Source organism: Mastigoproctus giganteus, chromosome 8 (genome assembly GCF_048544385.1).
Source record: "Mastigoproctus giganteus isolate SK-2022 chromosome 8, ASM4854438v1, whole genome shotgun sequence".
NCBI lineage: Eukaryota > Metazoa > Arthropoda > Arachnida > Uropygi > Thelyphonidae > Mastigoproctus > Mastigoproctus giganteus.
In genome coordinates, this window is record NC_143582.1 from 161934437 (window position 1) to 161955749 (window position 21313).

A 21313-nucleotide genomic window follows, 5' to 3' on the forward strand; every position below is an offset into this window, starting at 1 on the left:
TATCTTATAATGGAGGAATTTAACTTTCCAGATATTAACTGGAATGTATGTGTTGGTCACTAACACAGAACTTTTATGGATTTACTGGATGCTCTTTTCTACGGCAACAAGAGAAAGTAATACTCTTGGTCTGATTATCAACAGTGACTCATACATTAAGAATATCCAAATAAAGGAACCAATGGATGGGTGGCAGTGATCACAATATACTGATGTGGAATATACTTTCAGGGGTAAAGGCAACTACAGTGGTCTTACTTTTTAAATTCCTTTCAGTGAGACTAATGGAAAATTCTAAATGGGAGGGGCATTCAGTGAAGTACTAAAATAATAACAGCTACTAACTACTTTTTATATGAAGAAATACAGTTCAGTCATTTAGGTGTTGACCTAAATGAATTTCAGATGAACTGATAAGACTAATGGCAGAGATGAGTAGGATGATTATAAATTAGCAGGTGACATGGAATCCTACATCAAGTATAAAACAGTCTGCAATCAGGTTGTGATAAGACCTTGGCTAAAAATGCAAAGAAGAGTTGATATGAATGGCATAACTATTGTTGACCCTCTTTAGGTTGCTGACAAAGTGAATAAAGGTTTTGTATCTCTATTCATGCATGAAGAAATTTTTGGAGATGGGAACACCAGAAGTACACCAAATTATAATTGGGAGTTAAATAATTTTGTTATAACTGAGAAAAAAATGGAAGAGAAATTGCTGAAGCTAAAAATAAATAAGGCACCTAATGGGATCTATCCAGTTATATTTAAAGCAGCAGCAAAAGAGATAAGCAAACCCTTGGATTTTGGGTAGGTTTCTATAGGAGTTGTTTAAATGTATCTGCTATTCACAAAGGAGGATAAAGAGTGACATGAGCAATTATGGACCTGTAAGCTAGACTCCTATTACAAAGATAATGGAATTATACAGAAATCAAAGCATACATTTGTTGGGGGGTCAATTCTGTCTGACCAATCTGATTAGCTATTACAATAAAGTACAAAGGAACTAGATGCAAGTAATTTTGATATCATGCATTCAGATTTCAGTAAAACTTTTGAGACTGTTCCACACAAAAGTCTGCCATACAAATTGGAGTAGTGCAACATTAGGGGGCAAGTCACTGTATGAATAAAGGGATGGTTGAATGGCAGAAGACAGGGTTGTTATCCATGGACACTGGTCTTCTTACACTACAGTTATTAGTGGAGTACCCTTGGTTCTTTACTATATTTATTAATAAAAGCATGTCTAAGTTTGCAGATGATATGAAGGTTGGCAAGGTGTTTAATCACAGGAATCAAAGCATACTACTACAGCAAGACCTAGATAGATTAAGCAGATGGACTAAGTGGCAAATGAGATTTAACACTAATAAATGCACGATCCATATGGACAGAAATAATACCACTTAATGGCCACAGTCCAACATGAGTTCTCTGAACAGTGCAGTTGGGCTTCTCAAACAGCTCATGGGGTTCTGTTAATGATATACAGGAACAAGCATATGATTATATCATTCAATAAGGCATTGTTTAGTCTTCATTTTGGGAAAGATACAGAATGGGTGCAAAGAAGAGCAACCAGATTAGTTAAGAAGGGATACTCTTATCACAAAAGATTTTGGTTTTGCAAGTTGCAGCACGTGGAAATTACATGCTTGTGAGGAGACCTGATTGAAGTGTTTAAGGCTTTAATGGATAAAGTAAACTTAATGATGATAGTAATCTAACTTTTTTTTTTTTTACAACAGAACATGGGGATATGTAGGCAGTTTTAGCTTTATGAGTTTTTTCCCCCCAAGTATCAAGTATCAACAAAATCGAAAATATGAACATTAATTGCAAAAAATTAATGTTAAACATTCATAAATACCGCATTCCCAACTACTTGCATAGCTATACAATACAATGTACCCTGCTTTATGATATTAATCAGTTCCAGAGACACCATCGTATCGTTAAAATACCGTAATGTGAACCCAATAACACATTGTTTTTTGCTAATTCGTTTCAATATCTCAGAAGTTAAAATTTTTGCTGTATAACTAAGCTATTTATCTCTCTAAAATGTCATTTTTAAAGTCACAAGTGTGACCTTAAAGCCATATAAAAGGTTGTGAGCGTGGTTTGTAAATTGTATTAGTTACCAATTCAATCATTAAAATGCACTACACTTTCATCATTATCATATGTTCCATTATAAGAATCAATTTTAAACGCCTTTGTGATATTTTTCGAAAGCACATTTCTGGAGGTCACGACCATAAAACAATGAAGAACAATTTGCACTTTCCAGTTTATTGGGCTTTTCTATTACTGCAGCAATTATAAACTCGATCTTCTTGCATTTGCGAAATTACCAATAGCTGGAATTGTGATTTTTTACTTTATTATTGTGAAATGTGTTTCCCCTTTACTGAAATCTTCAGTTGTATAAAAAACAAATTTCAGAATCCTCTCTTCATTCCTTTTTAGCTTCGTAAACTTGTTACTCCACACGAATCGTGTTAGTTGCAATTTGTGTGTGCCATTAAAAAAATGCTTATGCATATAATCATGAAATTTATAAAGAAAAGAGAAGATTTATCTTTGAAACAAACGCCTCTTGGAGTGTTTCTGAAGAAGACTACTCCTTTTTGTGCAATAAACCAACAAGTGCCGAGCCAATAATGAGTGATCAATGAGTGTGCATATAGTTGATGAAGAATAAACATTCTTAACATTTGGAAGTCATAAATAATTTCTCTATTATTATAATTTGCTTGATTTTTTACAGGCTACGTTTTTATTTCTTTCAATAAATCAATCGTTGTTTAAACATGAACTAATTAGCTAACTAATTTCATTGTTAATAACTTAACCCCTGTTTTTAACCTTATGTCTATGGGAAATAAATTCCCGCTTTACGAGTGCGTGCTAGAAACGAATTAACTCTTAAAGTTGAGAACTACCTATAAACTAAAAAGGATAGCTATAGAATAGATGGGTGTAAATTTGCTTTCAGCCACAAAGACAACTGATTGTTGGAACACTATTTGATGTTGTGAGAGGGGATAGCTTGAATAAATTTCAGAGAAAGAATTAGACATAATATTAGAGGGAATGGACAAAAGAAGTGTCCCTCCCTTGCTGATGCTCTATAAGCTTACTTCCTTACATCAATTGCTAATAATAATAACAATAATTAACCACCCTACCAACCTGTGTATCATCTACAAATTAGCACAGTAAAACTGATATGATTTCATCAATATTGATAATAGTAAAGGGTTCAGCACTGAATCCTGACAAACTCCATTAATAACATTAGTACAAAAAGAGTAGTGCCCATTTATAATCACCTACTTATTAGTATTGGGAAATAATGCAAGGAAGGTAAATTACACAGCATCAACAACACACACACACACACACACACACCTCTTCCCTATATTTATTCAAAGAGCCCATGTCCACAAAAAAAAAAAAAAAAAAAGAAGTTTGTTCCAACAACCAATCAATACCCTCTGGCTGAATGCAAATTTCCACACTATAATATAAATATAAATTTATGCCCCCTCACGTGTATTGTCTAAACAGGAGGAAGGATCTCATCAGCATTTAGTTTACTCAATCAAATCTTGCGGGTGCCACAGTATCCAGATGCAGCAATTTGCGGAATTGAAGCCTTCCTTGGAAAAGTACCCTTTTGTACCCTCTCACTAATCCCATTGCTATTCCCTGCACCTATTCTAACAGATTTGTGTTCAAGACCTGTATGCAATACTGAAGTTGTGGCCTAACCGTTGTCGTATACAGCAGGATACCTCCTTGCCTCTGCTGGCAATGTTTCTGCATGTCATTGACAGAACTGAATGAGCTGCCCTAACAGCCTGTCTACACCACTCAGAAAACTTGATGTCTGACTGTATAATTACCCCCGAATTTCTTTCATTCTCTATTACCCTGAGTGTAGTATCACTCAATTAGTGTTATGATGGGATGACTGCTACCCATATGCACTAGAACCTTACATTTGTCAATGTTAAATTTCAGTTGCTACTTCTCATCCCATTTACCTATTTTTTTTTTAGATCTTGTTGCACTAGCACATCCCGACTATTGTTATTAATCACCCTGTCAAACCTTTGTATCATTAATAAATAAGATAATGATATATTTGCTTTCGTAAGGGTGACTATAGTGGGATATTCCGATGGTGTTACCAACACCAAATTCTAAATGGGAAGCATTCAGGGAAGTAATTGTAGTAACTAAAGACCTAAACAGAATGCATAAAAATTATCAAGTGATACAGAAGCCTATGGTAGATATAAACTAGGCTGTAATCAAGTCACAAAGGAGGTTAGGCAAGCTAAGGCAGATCAGATTACAAGAAGTCTCTGACAGGGAATGCTAAGAAAAGCAGCAAAGACTGCTTTACTTATATTAACAGTAGAAGGAATGTGTCAAATCACACTGGTTCACTTGATGTCAATAGTTTAACTGTTGATCTTGTTCAGATTGCTGACAAACTGAATATGTATTTTCCATTTACATTCACACATGAGGAGTTCTTTAGGGAGGGGAATGCTAGAAGTTCATAAACCTCTAACAGGCAGCTAAATAATTTTGTGATAACTGAGATTAAAGTGGAAGAGAATTTGTTGAAACTTAACATAAAAAGGCATAGGGTGGATGGGATCTATCCATTTATATTAAGGGAGGCAGCAAAAGAGGGAAGCAACCCTTGGCCATAATTATGAGGGTATTTCTGGATTGGGTGTGGGGGGGGGATAAAAAGGTGACAAGAGTAATTACAAACCTGTTAGCTTAACTTCTGTTCCAGGAAAAATAATGGAGCCTCTGGTTAAAGAAGAAATGCAAGATTATCTAGACAGGAATCCAATTATACTGCAGTCACAGCATGGATTTGTTCAGGGGTGATTTTTTTTCTGACCAATCTGATTGGATACTATGATGCAGTAACAAAGGAACTGAATGCAAAAAATAATTTTGATATCATATACAGGCAGTTCCCGATTTACGAGTTGCCAGGTTTAAGAGGTTGTTTTTTTTTTTTTTTTTTTTGCAAATATCAAGAAATATGAACATTAATTCCCAATAAATAAATGCTAAAATACAGCATTTATTTATTGGGAATAAATACAGCATTTCAAACAACACGCGTAACTATACAATACATTACTATTGTGCTTGCATTTATTTGTTCAGGCAGAGACTTACTTTTGTAAAGAATTCCATATTTTAGATGCAATCAAAATAAAACAAGCCTGGGACAGAATTACAGAGAACATCAAGAGTGTTTGGAATAAACTCTGTCATTGGTCTATTTATAATTTTGAAGGATTTCAAGAACCAGCAGAGATCATACAAAACGGAACAGAAGCAGTTGTTAATATTGCTTTAACCAATTGCAGCTTGAAGTTTCTGCAACTGATGTTCCTGATCTGCTTCAAACACACAATGGAGAGCTCCTTGAAATGGCAAAATGTGAAGGTTTTCAACACAGAAAAAAGCAATTGAGATTTTCGAGTCACAAGGTTCAAATTTCGAGCGCACTAGAAAAGTTGCTACAGGTTTAAAAAAAATGCTTATGCATGCTATCATGAAATTTAAAAAGAAAAGAGAAGACTGTCTCGAAACAAACGACTCTTGAAGCATTTCCGAAGAAGACCACTCCTTATGCTTCCAACAAACCCAACGAGTGTGCATTTAGTTGATGGTGATGAAGAATAAACATTCTTTAACATTTGTATGACATAATTTCTTTATTATTATAATATGCTTGATTTTATTATTATTTTAATTTCTTTCGATAAATAAATCATCATTTAAGCATAAACTATTGTTTTGTTGACCTTTATTTAACATTACATCTATTGGGAAAAATTCCAGCTTTACAAGCGCACGCTAGGAACAAATTAACTCATAAAGTTGAGAACTACCTGTACTTGTATTTCGGGAAAGCTTTTGAAACTATTGCACATAAAAGGCTGCTTTATAAATTGGAGCAGCATGGCACAAAGGGAAACTTACTTGAACCATAGAAGACAGGCAGTGGTTATTAGTGGAGTGCCCCCCAGGTTCAGTGCTGGGGCCCCTTATTGTTTTCTATATTTATTAATGGAAATGATGAAGGTATATCAGGCTTAATTTCTCAGTTTTCATGGTGGTTAAATGATCAGGGTAAGCTACTGCAACAAGATCTAAAAAAAGTTAGGCAGATTAGTTTAGAAATGTTATTTGAAGTTTAACATTGACAAATGCAAGATACTTTATATGGGTAGCAGTAATCCCAGATTAACGTACCAACTGTACATTAATCTGGGATTACTGCTACCTGTGGCAGATGAAGATGTGGAGGTAATTGTGCAGTCGGATATGAAGTTCTCTCAGCAATGCAGACAGGCTGTCAGGACAGCTCATGGGGTTTTGTCATTGGTATACAGGAACTTTTCTAGTGGGAATAAGGAGGTGATAATCTCACTGTATAATAATAATAATATAGAATACAAACAATGGGCCTAGCAGTGTATCATGGAGAACTCCAGCAATAACCACTGTCTCCTCCTACTCAACCATCCCTTTATCCATAGCAGTAACTGCAATTTGTATATCAGAACAGTGTCAATATTATTATTTTGCATCCAGTTCCTTTAGTCCTACATTACTTCTTTAAACCAGTGATTCCATTATTTTCCCTGGCACTGAAATCAAGGTAATAGGTCTGTAATTACCCATGTCACCCTTTTATCCCCTTTTGTGAATTGGGGATACATCTCCAGTCCATAGGGACTTCCCTGAATCCAAGGATGCTCTCATAATTAGGGATAAACTTTTGCTGCCGTCCTTAATATAAGTGGATAGATCCCATCCACCCTAACTTGAACAATTTCTCTTTCCTCTCAGTTATCACAAAAATCATCGAGTTTCCTGTTAGAATCTGATATATGCCTGGCATCCCTAAGAAATTCCCCCTGTATAAACATAATGTAAACATCTGATATTTTACATGCATTCCATCTATTTTTATTCTCTGCCACAAGTGTCATGAGTTCATCTGACATCCATTTAAATCTAAGCTTTGAACGGTACCTCTTAGTTGGTATAAAATGCTTAATAGCTTCCATAATTATTTCTCTGAATGTCTTCCATTTAGAACTTGGTTTTAAATTCTTTTCAGTTGTTCCCACTGAAAGGAATTTAAAAACTGTGGAAGACCAGTAGTCACTTTTATGAAAGCAAAACCTTCCCCTTACCTTTGACGCTAGTTATGTTTAAGCTTAAGCAGTGCTTTTTTTTGTAAAAAAATAGGTGCCGGTACTCATTCTTTGCTATCAGGAAAAATTGAAAAGGATATGAAAAGTACTCCTGATATTATTACTTTCGTAGTAATGCTTTTGGAATAAGAACAAAAAATTTAGTATATTAACACAGTTTATTAAGTATAAATAGAAAAATAAGTAAAATGTGAATAAAATAAGTAAATAAATCGGTCAATTACTGAGTGCCGGGCACTCAGGATGACATGAATGGTCATTATTGTAGTATCTCAAATAGAGAGCTTTTTGGTAACTGAAAAAAAGTTTCTAGTACCCCGGCTTGGCCTAAAACTTAGGAAATAACGAAAATGTTGTCTATTTGAGTCTTTCCAGTTGTTGTGAATGCCAAGGGTGGGAGAAGCAACTGGCAGGTGAGGGCTGTGCAAGACTCCGCGCAGGCGCCTCTCCACCACCACCGCCTCAACGCTGGCTTTTTGAGTACCTCCTTGTCGGGACAACTGCAGCTTTGAAAATTGTTAAAAAATACTTCTCTTCGCAATATTTATAAATGACCTTTATAGAATTATTAACTAAACCAAAAGGAGAGTTACTTAATACAAAGAAGTGCGCTATCGAAGTGCAATAAAATTATTATTTTTTTTTAATTTTAACACAAAAAGTAAATGATAGATTCAATCGGAATACTTTTCCCTTGATTAAGCATCGAATAACACATAGCTAATGTGATTTTTAAATTTTTTTAGCTCCATTAGTGACGGAAATAGAGTGGGGAACATGAAAATATCTTCACATTTTCCTGTCTGGCGCTGCCATTTTTAATTTTAAAAATATTTTAAACATACTCGTTGAGCTCTTTCCAACGGTGTAGCTATAGGGGCTGTCGACAACATTTTTATCCCCCCACATTTTAACCCCCTCAAATTCTCAGACAAATTTTTTTCAACAACGATCAATATGGCATTATGTTGGCTCACTTGATGTGCAAACCCATGCAAAATTTCTAGTCAATAGGTTGAGTGGTTCCCGAGATACAATGCTGTGACAGACGGATGGATAGGCAGACATCCGAGTGACATTTTAAGGGTCCTTCGTTAGACTATTTCCCCTAAAAATAATAAGTAAAAATAAATAACAAGTAAAAGTTTTTGTAGAATATTCCAAATTTTTATTAAGTTTTCATCCAACATCCTATGCTGACTTCTTTTCTTCCTCTTTGTGTGTGTGTCAGTTGCTGAATGACGTTTCCGAAGCAGCCACGAATCGACGTATTTTGCTGGATCGAAGCGGGTCAGCAGTGGGCATACAATTTTAAGAAACAGTAGTGAAGAAACTGTTTTTGTCATAAATGAAGCTCTGGTTGGGCTGACAATCAGATTCATTTGTGAAAATCCTTGTTAACATTCACTCAATGAAATTGATATCATACTCAGAGCGTCCATAAAATTCTTCAATTCTTCTGAAACCATCTTTTAAATTAGGTACCCCTGAAATCCACGAATTGCATTTAACTGTAACCTAATTGACAATTTTCTAACTTCATTTTCATCAAATGCCAACAATTCATGCTTAGAAGGTTTAATGCCTTCGTTGTCCTCGTTTTCCTTCTCTCATCATCGGTATTGTTACTAGTTCTTAAATTTAAAAATATTTTTTTTTTTTTTTTTTGAAACCGTCCAAAATGTCAGTGTCATTCGGATATTCAGGTACTGTGACCACGTAAACAGAGATAGGGAAAATGTGGATAACGCACTTCCGCAAAACAACAGATGATTATTTGTCGGGGTAAAAGAAAATCACTCTCTTCTAATTCTCGAATGGGGTGCTTACAGTTGATTCGCAGTGGTGTCCAACCTACGGCCTGCGAGGAAAGTGAACTAAAACAGCATTTTAAATTTTGTTAATTATCAAAAAAATTCTCATTAAATGTTTTTGTTCAGTAAATGTAATTGTGTATTGTACTTAATAAAATTTTCGAATATTTTCAATTTTACTTTTACATGCAACAAGATATGGCAAATGTAACACACTAAAGAAATCTAACTTTGAATTTTTTTGAATATGGCCCCTGTACAGGAAATGTTTGGACACCACTGCAGTAGCAGGTGGACCAGAGCCCATTGGGAATACACCTTGATCTGCTCGCTGAAGACTAGCGCGACTTCTTCGTATGTGGGAAGGGTGGTCAGATAGTTTTTACCAGGTACCACTAAGTTGTAGAATGGTAATCCCTTCATCTCTCTTAATTCGTGCAGCAGCACTAACTGCCTAAATTGCCTGAAGGCGAGAAATGCGAACAGTGCATACCGAGTTAATTCACTCCTAATCCATTCGCTATATGAAAATCTTCTCGCTCAACGGAAACTATTTTAAATGTAACTTCCAAGGGGAATTGAAAATAATTAAACAGAGGTCTGACTGAGTAATTTAGAATTATAGAAATGGTTATACAGTTTTATATTAGCATTAGCAGAGGCATATGATGCAAGAAAGCAAGCTTATTCAGCATCAGCCAAAAAAAAAAAAAAAAAAAAACCCATTCCAATTTCACCCCTCCGTTCGTTCGAAATACCTGTCCAGTTGAGCTTTAAATTTGTTTAGGCTATCAACTTCAACAACAAGTGATGGAAGTCAGTTCCACCAACCAACCACCCGCTGGCCAAAGGCAAATTTCCGCACATCTATCCGACATCCGTCCTTCCTCAATTTGAATTTATGCCGTCTGAGGTGATTATTCTGAGAAAGATGAAGAATCCCATTGGCATTGAGCATGCTCAAACCATTCAAAGCCTTATACACCTCTATCAGATCACCTCGCCGGTGCCTAGTCTCCAGACTCTGTAATTTGCAAAACTTAAGCCTTTCTTCGTAAGAGCAACCCTTTGTTCCATTTACTAATCTTGTTGCCCTTCTCTGTACCCGTTCCAGCAGCTCTACATCCTTCTTGAAATGAGGCCTCCAGACCTGTATACAGTACTCAAGATGTGGCCTTACCATTGCCTTATACAAGGGAATAATCACCTCCTTATCCCTGCTAGAAAAATTCCTGTATATCATTGACAAGACACCATGAGCTACTCTTGCAGCTCGTCTGCACTGCTCAGAGAACTTCATATCTGCCTGCACAATTACCCCCAGGTCCTTTTCATTCTCCACCACTGTCAGTGTAGTACCGCAGAGTTGATACGTTGCTCTGGGGTTACTGTTTCCCATATGCAGCACTTTACATTTGTCGATGTTAAACCTCATTTGCCACCTCTCAGCCCATCTGTTCAACCTTTCCAGATCCTGTTGCAGCAGCATAGCGTCAGTATTGTCCTTAACGACCCTGCCAACCTTTGTATCATCTGCAAACTTGGACATTAAACTTGATATCCCATCATCAATATCATTCATAAACACCGAAAACAACAACGGACCCAACACTGAACCTTGAGGAACTCCACTAATAACATTAGTCCACGTTGAGCAGTGTCCATTGATTACCACTCTCTGTCTTCTGCCACTCAACCATCCCCTTATCCATAGCAGCAATTTGCCTCCAATGCCACACTGCTCCAATTTGTGCAGCAGTCTTCCATGTGCAACAGTATCAAAAGCCTTTCTAAGATCCAAATATATAATATCAAAGTTATTCCCTGCATCCAGTTCTTTTGTGACTACATCATAGTATCCAATCAAATTGGTCAGGCAAGACCTGCCCTTAACAAAACCATGCTGCGTCTGAGCTATAACTGAATTCTTGTCTAGATGATCCTGCAGTGCTTCTTCAACCAGTGCCTCCATTAATTTACCTGGAACAGAAGTTAAACTAACAGGTCTATAATTACTTGTGTCAGCCTTTGAACCTCCTTTGTGAATTGGGGTCACATTTGCACATCTCCAGTCCATAGGTACCTCCCCTGAGTCCAAGGAAGCTCTCATAATTATGGCTAAGGGTTTGCTTACTTCCTTTGCTGCCTCCTTTAATATAACTGGATAGATCCCATCCACCCCAGGTGCCTTTTTTATGTTTATCCTCAACAATCTCTCCTCCACTTTCCTCTCAGTTATTACAAAATCATCCAGCTCACTGCCAATGTTTACTTTACCTACATCATTCTCCTTCCTGAATAACTCCTCATGCGTGAATGTAGATGCAAAATACTCGTTTAGATTGTTAGCCACCTGAGCAGGATCCTCAACTGTTGAACCATCAATATCCAGTGGACCAATCTGATTCATCCCTTTCCTTTTCGAGTTCAAGTATGTAAAGAACTCTTTTCTGTTTTTCTTTGCATCCTTTGCCAAGGATTTTTCATAGTCTGCCTTTGCCTGCCTAATCTCCTTTGTGACTTGGTTACAGACCAACTTATATCTATCATAGGCTTCCATGTCACCCATTAATTTGTATGTATCCCATGCATTTTTCTTCTCTGCCACATGTCTCATTAGTTCATCTGACAACCATTTAGGCCTAAACCTTGAACAATATTTCTTAGTTGGTATGTAAAGCCTGGTAGCCTCCAAGATTAGTTCCTTGAATGCTTCCCATTTTGAGTTTGCTGTTGGTAACATCATCAGTTGGTCCCACTGTATAGAATTTAAATACTGTCTCAGACCATCATAGTCGCCTTTACGAAAACAAAAACCCTTCCCTTTACCTCTGATGGTAGTTACCTCCTTGAGTAAATCCCACTTCAACACACTGTGATCACTGCCACCTAGTGGTTCATTTATCTGCAGGTTCTTAATGCATGAAGAATCACTACTGATAATCAGATCAAGAGTATTGCTCCCTCTTGTTGCCTCACGAACATGCTGATGTAGAAAACAATCATCCAATAAATCCACAAAAGCCTTGCTAGTGTGCGAGTGACCAACCCACAAATTCCAGTCAATATCTGGGAAATTAAAGTCCCCCATTATAAGACTCTCTGATTATTGGCCCACTCTATTTCCCTGTACAATATCTTATTATACTCATCAGAGTCATTAGGCCTATAGCACACTCCTACTCTCAATTTTGATTTCCCTATGCTTATGTCACACCAAACTGACTCGACGCTGCCCTGTCCATCGATGTCGACTGGCTTCACTTCCTCGGACTTTATGTGTTTCTTAATTAATAGCATAACCCCTCCTCCCCTCCTGTCCTGTCTATCCTTTCTATACACATTGTATTCCCCAAATTCCAGTTCCGCATTACTTATATCTGTGTGACACCACGTCTCTGATATCCCAACAATATCTGCCTTTGATGTTTTGAGCAATACCTCAAATTCATCAAATTTATTTACCAAACTCCTAGCATTGGTGTACACGCAGGTATACATGCACCTGTTTCTATTCTTAGCTACCCTAACACAACCCATGTGTTTACTTGTACCGCAATGACTACCAGCAGTCTCTGAAATATCCTGCATCTTGTTTTTCAGACTTCTGCTCATTTCAATAGAAGCAGTGCAAGAATCACTTCCACCTCTGCCACTGGCTACTGTTAATCTATTAGTCCTTGTATCCCCCCCCCAACTAGCAGTTTTCCGACCCACCTAACACTGCCTCGACAGCATCAGCAAAAATTCTTGCACCCTTTCTATTTAAGTGTATCCCATCCCTGTAGAAGCAATCTCTCCTGTTAACAAGTACAGTCCAGGCTGAAAAAAATTCTACCCCTTGAGCCTTGCACAATCCCTTCAGGGCCGAATTGATCGACAAGGCTCTCATCATATACTCCCTCCTATCGTGTCTGGGCAGAATTGCAGACACTTTCAAGTTCAACCCTAATTCACGGCTTTTTTTCAACAGTGACCTGTACTTGCTAAGTAATTCCGCCGGTCTCCTACTCTTAATATCATTAGTGCCAACGTGTACAACTATATCACCTTTTGTGCCCTTAAAAGATGATATCCGCTCTACAACGTCATCAACCTTTGCCCCTGGCAGACATACCCTGGTCCTATTCCACCTATCCTTTTTACAAAGGATGTTCCCCGTTTCCCTGACAATAGAGTCACCAACAACTACTAGTTCCTGTGGGACCAGCGCATTCTGCCTAGGGGGCTGCTTCTGTGTTGCCTGATGACCAAGTGCAAGCTCTGGCGTTGATGTGGGCAGCTGAGAGCTTGATGGGCCCCTCAATTTATTTCCTTCGAGGGCATCCACCCTGTCCTTCAAGCTCTCATAAAGGCCCATAACAACGCTGAGTTGTCGCCTGATTTCCTTGCACTCCTTACATCGTGCACACACAAAGACATCCCCCTTGGCAGTATCATGTCCCGTACCCGACTGCTCCGCAAACATCAAGCAAACAGTGCATTTTAATAGACTGTGATTCAGAGGGCAACTGCCCCCCCTCAGTTCTCCCCTGAACCACAGCACTCCCATTAGCTTGAGCCTTTTGCTTTGCTGCTCTGGTCAGAGTCATGATTCCGATTTAATTCAATAAAATTCAAAACAAAAATTAAATCCTTAAGTTATATCCCAAAACAGTTATGTTATATATATTTTTTTTTCGGTATCTAGTGTTTTCTACGAGTTCCCTTTATACAACTTCCGTATCACGTGTACCACTATAGTTATGTATTAATTATTTGTTAGATTAAGTCGTTATATATATATATATATATATATATATATATAGAGTTAAAAGTACAATTTAATTGACAATAAAGTTTATCAAGATTAATAGATTTACTGATTAATTGACAATATTATATTATGCACTATACGACACTAAGCTTATGCTATCGTGTAAAAATGGCGGGAATTCACGAATGGTATTTCTACGGACTCGTAAGTATTGATTAGCTTCCAAATCTCGCTATCTCAATTTAGAATAAACTAATATAGAAAATATCTTAACAATAGACAGTGAAAATGTAAATTTAGTTAAAAAATTTAAACTTATTTGAATAGTAGATAAACATGTGAAAAAAATAACTGGAATATTACAAATTTCAAAGTGCACTGCATCCAAATGTCACACATCACTGTTAATAAAGGTGCCGGTATGCCTTACTGTTGCGTACACAAAAAAAAGCACTGTTTGAGTAAATCCCATATCAATACACTGCAATGTAGTGATTTCTTTTATATGCAGATTCACTGCTGATAATCAGATCAAGAATATTGGTGCTTTGCTACTGTGAGGGACAATCCCACAAGTTCCAATCTCCTATTATAAGACATTCTAATTTACTGAAGCAGAAATTAGTGTTTAAGCACTGATGTCTTGATGAAACCCTTCACCTTCTCTGCACCAAGGTGACCTTGTAAAAATGAAGCTTGAAACTTATGGTGCAGACTTTCCCCCAAGCCTTTGACTAAGATTTCCACAAATTATGGTTTTAAAGGAAATTAAAAGCACCACTACACCACGTGATAGAGTTTTAAACATTTATTTAAGTGAATCATGTCAGTTTACACATAATACTTTGTTGGTGACATTAGCAAAGGCACATGATGCAAGAAAGCAAGCTTATATAGCATCAGCCAAAAAAACCCCTTATTTCACCCATCCACTCGCTCCAAATGTTTGTCAAGCTCTGCCTTGAATTTATTTAAGCTATCAACCTCTACAACGACAGATAGAAGTTTGTTCCAGCAATCAACCACCCTCTGGCTAAAGGCAAACTTCCGCACATCTATCCTACAACCGTCTTTCCTTAATTTGAATTTATGCCCTCTCAGGCGATTATTCTGAGCAAGAGGAAGAATCCCATCCGCATTGAGCATCCTCAAACCATTCGAGGCTTTATACACCTCAATCAGATCACCTTGCAGGTGCCTGGTCTCCAGACACTGTAATTTGCAAAACTTAAGCCTTTCTTCATAAGAACAACCCTTTGTTCCATTCACTAATCTTGTTGCCCTTCTCTGTACTCATTCCAACAGCTCTACATTCTGCTTAAAATGAGGCCTCCAGACCTATATACAGTATTCAAGGTGTGGTCTGATGATTGCCTTATACAAGGGGATAATCACCTCCTTATCCCTGCTATAAAAATTCCTGTATATCACTGATAAGACACCATGAGCTACTCTTGCAGACCGTCTGTACTGCTCAGAAATTTTGATATCTGCCTGCACAATTACCCCCAGGTCCTTTTCATTCTCTACCACTGTCAGTGTGGTACCACAGAGTTGATACATTACTCTGGGATTACTGCTTCCCATATGTAGTACTTTTCATTTGCCACCTCTCAGCCCATCTGCTCAACTCTTCTAGATCCTGTTGCATCAGGATCTAGAAAAGAAATGTACTGTCATTAACAACCCTGCCAACCTTCGTATCGTCTGCAAACTTGGACATTAAGCCCGATATACCATCATCAATATCATTTATAAATACAGAAAACAACAATGGACCCAACACTGAACCCTGAGGGACTCCACTAATGACATTAGTCCACGAAGAGCAGTGTCCATTGATTACCACTCCCTGTCTTCTCCCACTCAACCATCCCTTTATCCATAGCAGCAATTTGCCTCCAATGCCACACTGCTCCAATTTGTGGAACAGTCTTCCATGTGCAACAGTATCAAAGGCTTTTCTAAGATCCAAATATATGATATCAAAATTATTCTTTGCATCCAGTTCCTTTGTGACTACATCATAGTATCCAATCAAATTAGTCAGACAAGACTTCCCCTTAACAAACCCATGCTGTGTCCGAGCTATAACTGAAGTCTTGTCTAGATGATCCTGCAATGCTTCTTTAACCAGTGCCTCCATTAATTTCCCTGGAACAGAAGTTAAACTAACAGGTCTGTAATTACCTGTCTTCCCCCTTTGATCCTCCTTTGTGGATTGGGGTCACATTTGCACATCTCCAGTCCATGGGTACCTCCCCTGAGTCCAGGGAAGCTCTCATAATTATGGCTAAAGGTTTACTTACTTCCTTTGTCACCTCCTTTAATATAACATTTTGAGGTTCTACTAAATTCCATCATTAGGCCTGAATTCTGGGAGTGGGAGAAGGCTTGAAGTATTGAAGTAGACTTTCACAGTAATTTCCTTTAAATCAAGTTAATGGCTAACCATGTATCATTCCCCTTCACTCTATTACCACAAATGTTTTCAACAACATTGTCTGGATGATATCCAAACAACCATTTCTGTGAGATATTTATGCAGTGAAATTCTTTCACCAGCTGCCTGGAGTATGGTCCATCAAGAAAGAAACTCCAGCTTGCTATGAGTTTGTTACATTTATCTTGGAGAACTTTGACAAATTGCTTTAATAAGTTACAATTACTTTGCTTGGAGGCAAGTGCCTTGTTGATCACATTTGTTGCTTTCAGCGTTTACTTCTATCTTTGCTGATTCCATCTCAGCAGAAAAGGGGAGTTTTGAGTAACCTTATCACAACCAGGGTAATCACTGCATTTTGCTCAATAAAATTTCAGTGTCATAACTTTCTTTTACTGCACAAAATGGAAAGTATTTTATTTCCATTATGTAGCTAAACACCCTTCAAACTATTGATAAATCATATGCAGCACCAATGACATTGACTGGTACATACTACACTCTAAAAAGTATCTAGGACCCCCTGTTTTCATAGTACTTTTTCAGATAAACAAGTGAGTCAAGCATAGGATATAAGGAAAGCGCATGAGCCACACAAGTCGTGGCATGTAGAGCCAGGTTTAAGTGATCTTGAAAGGGATGTTACTTTGGGTATCATATTACCCGCTTTTTGGTTTGTGCAAGTGCTGTACCACCACCATCCAGCAATGCAAAGGAATGCCATGTAAGATCACTCCACATGATACTCAGAAGAGTAGTACGACAAACTCATCAGACATCCCTAATCAACCCAAAGTTTAAGGCCTATATAAAATGTGTTTATGTAGGATATCAACAGGGGTTGATATCCTATATAAACACATTATACACCACACCAACTGCGATCAGAAGCTGCACTTTGCATAGTGTAACAGTCACCATAATGGATCCACAGAGCAGTGTAAATTGGTTCTATAGAGTGATGAATTCTGCTACCCTATTCTGGTCAGATGGGTGAATGTCAAGAATGCCTGAAGCATGTTTGCTGCCAGGCATAATACCTCATGTCACAATGGTTCATGTACACAAACATGAGAAATCCTGATTTGAGGTCTGACAAGCAAGGCACTGACTCTGACGCTCATCTGATGTTCCAGAACAACACATCCCACAGCAGTAGCTCAACTGATCATTGTTCTACAGACGAATGGACAGTTTGATGTCAGCAGTGACATCAAGATGCGTCTAGATACTTTTTTGGAGAATAGTGTATGTCGTATAAATATACAAGGTAGTATTCCTTTGTATAGAAAGGCTTTTTTTTTCTAAAATGTTTCTAGATACACAAGATGGTGAGTGTTCTTTGGGAGATTAAATCCTGCAGTTCAGCTTTTGGGGTGGGGACCACAACACATGCCAACGGTCTCAAAGTCAACTGGATATAGTATTAAAAATGTAAATTTAAGAGGGACATATCCTGTCCCCCTCATATTTGATAACAATGGAGATGATAAGTTATCCTTCTGCCCTACGAAGTTCACAGTAGCGGAAGCATTTGAAGGTAACTTCTAGGTTCTATATGCTAGGGCTGAAGACACTGATGCATAAATCCAATAAACTGACAATGTTAGTCTTTCATAAACATATGAAGGGAAAAAAATGAAAGGTCATACCTTAATCATACTTTATGTATTAAAGCATAGAAACAAAGATTCATATGAACCTTTGTTTCTATCTGCTTTGGTGGGACATGCATCACAAAAAATTTGCAAAACCAAAATATTGGTAATTCAGAATTTGGGGTTGTATGAATTTTGAATCACCCTGTATAACAAGGATGATTGACCTCTCTCAAATTAAAAAAAAAAAAAAAAAAAAAAAATTTAAGTGTTCTTCATAGAGTGACAACTTTTGTGATTGAAAGCCTGTGTAACGTAATTTATTGTGGTTTGCACAATATAAAGGAACCCATATTTGTAAGACAAAAATATAATAATAAAAAACTATACAAACAATACAATTTACTCAAATTACTTACAAATATCCTGATAAACATGATCACTTACAGATTGCACTTTTCACTGACACAAACATAGCCAGCTCTGCAAGGGCAATAATTCCAGTATATACTGTTGTAGGAGATGTGTCCACAAGCTTCATCTAATAACAAAAATAAGAATAGAATGATCAAAAAATGATGGCATTGTATGAAGCATACAAACAGACAAAAAAGGATATCAAGTCCGTATGTTGTTAATTAGAGGCTTACCTTTCTACATACTGGTGCTTAAATAGCAAGCAGCACTACGTTTCTAAAATAATGGCCTCTGTTTATTAGAATTTTCCTTCAATCGTGGATTTTTCTTTCAGTTTGTGAAAAATCTCAAATTATATTTTTTGACTTTAAATTTAGTTATTTGGGATTTAATTGACTAATAAACCTTACCTGTACTTGAAAGTCTCACAATGAAATTTTTCGGTTTAGAAAATAACACTACTTTGTATTATGTTTTACTGTCTGGGGAATTATAAGAAATTTCCTTCGATACAGTACCTCCACTCATCAGTGGGTCATACTAAGAGGGTTTCTGAAAAGTAAGGTAACACATTTTTTCCCCCTTAATAATAGTGAAAGGGAATGAGATGAAATGCAGTGTTGCAGTACTGTTGCCTCACAGCAGATTCCAGTTGCAAAATGGCAGCTACCTTGCAGTGATCCACAACAGGTGTTCGTGAAGTTATTCGCTTTTTGCAAGCAAAAGGGTCTTCACCAAGTGATATTCACCATGAACTGGTTGCTGTGTATGGCAAAAAGCTGATGACAAAGAAGCAGGTGTATTTTTGGTGCAATGAATTTAAAGCAGGCCGTGTTGATATCGTGCAGGCAGGACTTCGTCGAGCAAGGCAGAAGGCAACATTTCGCACATTAAGGGCATTGTTCTTGAAGTCCTTGGCTTTCAAAAGGTGTGCTGCTGCTGCTGGGTGCCCCGACAATTGTCAGAGGAGGACAAAGCAAAACACATGGGGATGTGTCTGGAGAACCTGTTGCGATACAGCGACGGAGAGGATTTTCTCGCTCGCATAGTCACAGCAGATGAAACATGGATTCATCACTTTACCTTGGAGAGCAAACAAGACTCCATGACCTGGAAACATCCACAATCTCCTGTGTGCAAAAAATTCAAAACTGTTCGCAGTGTCCGAAAAGTCATGGCCACAATGTTCTGGGATCGCCAAGGCATTCTGTTGGTAGATTTCTTGCTGAAGGGAGGAACAGTCAATGTACAGCTTTAATGTGCAGCGTTGGAAAAACTAAAAGCCAACATTCGACACAAAGATGAGGACTCCTAACAAGCGGTGTGATTTTGTTGCACAACAACGTAACTCCACACATGAGTGGTTGCACCATAATCGTTGGGAAACTCTGTAACATTTCACCCCCACAGCCCAGACTTAGCTCCTTCAGACTTCCATTTGTTCGCCCCTCTGACAAAACATCTTTCAGGAAAGCATTTCACCATGGATGACGAAGTTCATCAGGCGGTGCGATGTTGGTTACTGCATGTGCGCACGGACTTCTTCAGTACTGGTATTGATAAACTGATCCATCATTGGGACAAGTGCATCAATAAAACTGGAAATTTTGTGGAGAAGTAGAGCATGTTCACTTATTTCTTAGTGTGTAATTTCAACTTCGTATTATTAAACATCATTGAGAGAAAAAATGTGTTACCTTACTTTTTGGAAACCCCTCGTAGATTATCATATCTAGCTATATACAGTGGAACTTCTATTTAACGAATTCCTCTATATTACGAATTTTTTCGCGAAACATTGCACCTTGAAACGAAATTACATGTAAAATTAACCCCACGTAATGAAGTGTTAGTCTCTCTATAACGAATTTTTAAAAAAAATTAATAAAAGCATTTTTGAAGATTTTCAAGCATTTACTGCTAAACAGACGATCAAATATACTGCCTCCTTCCTTCCGAAATTGCACATTAGCATCTGGAATTAAATAATCATCCTTTTAGTGAACACTTGTGGCCATTGACACCTGTAGGGGAGGATCTTTGTTTCATTTTTGTTACAGTTATTAAACCAAATGGATTTTCTTAAAAGTGGTCGTAAACTTTACAATAAATAGGGTAGATTTGTAAATTGATGTTGGCTCAGGGGGAAACGAAATTCGCTGCGGTAAACCTTTAGCATGCTGTGGCGGCAATACATAGAATGCTACCATAGTCAGTTTTTAGTAACGCCTACTGAGTGGCATTTGCTTTTCACCTCAATTGTACCACATGACCTTCATGTCAATCATTATATGATATGTCCGTTCTCGTCTAACTGGACTCCCAGTAGATGGTTTTCATGATTTTTTTTTTTTTTTTAATTTCGTTCGTCATCAATCACATAGGCTATATGCTCTTGTATTTTTTTTTTTTTTTAAAAGTAACATACAGCATACATTAATCATAAATTTTCTTTCGTTATATATGAATGAAAGCAGAATAAAAGAAATTCACAAAGTCGTATATTTCTTCAAACGTCATTGAGTAGGCGGTACCTGTACTAACAATTCTCTATATGGCCAGCGCAGCGAAGTTTGCGGTGTATGTATCAGCAAGAGCTGCAGTCCAGTAATTTTTACAATTGTGAAAACAATGTCGAAGAGAAAGTGTTTAAGTATTAATGCTAAAGCAAAGATTGTTATGATATTGACCAGGGTTTTAAGAAAAAAGATGTTGCGGAGAAATGTGGCATATCTCCAATCAGTTTATCTACGATTTTAAAAAAATCGAGAATCAATTTTAAATGCAATTGAAGGAGGAGCAGACAAGAAGCGAATTAAGTTGTGTATATACGAAGATGTTATACAGCTGTTCTAAAATGGGTGCAAATGATACGTGAAAAGAATATCCCAATATCGGGCCTAATAATTAAGCAACAAACTCTGAAATTTGCACAGTCCCTTGGACATACAGAATTTAATGCGAGCACTGGGTGGCTAGATAAATTTAAGAAGTGC

At 37.4% G+C, this 21313-nt stretch overlaps 1 long non-coding RNA gene across 1 annotated transcript in view; it reads right to left on the reverse strand.

Annotated features, from left to right (window-relative positions):
• Nucleotides 1-21313, reverse strand: part of LOC150081969 (uncharacterized) — a 49076-nt gene that overhangs the window by 6383 nt on the left and 21380 nt on the right. The window contains exon 2 of the long non-coding RNA XR_016547272.1: nt 18348-18441. This is a non-coding gene — a long non-coding RNA (uncharacterized LOC150081969). The remainder of the gene's footprint in view (nt 1-18347; nt 18442-21313) is intronic.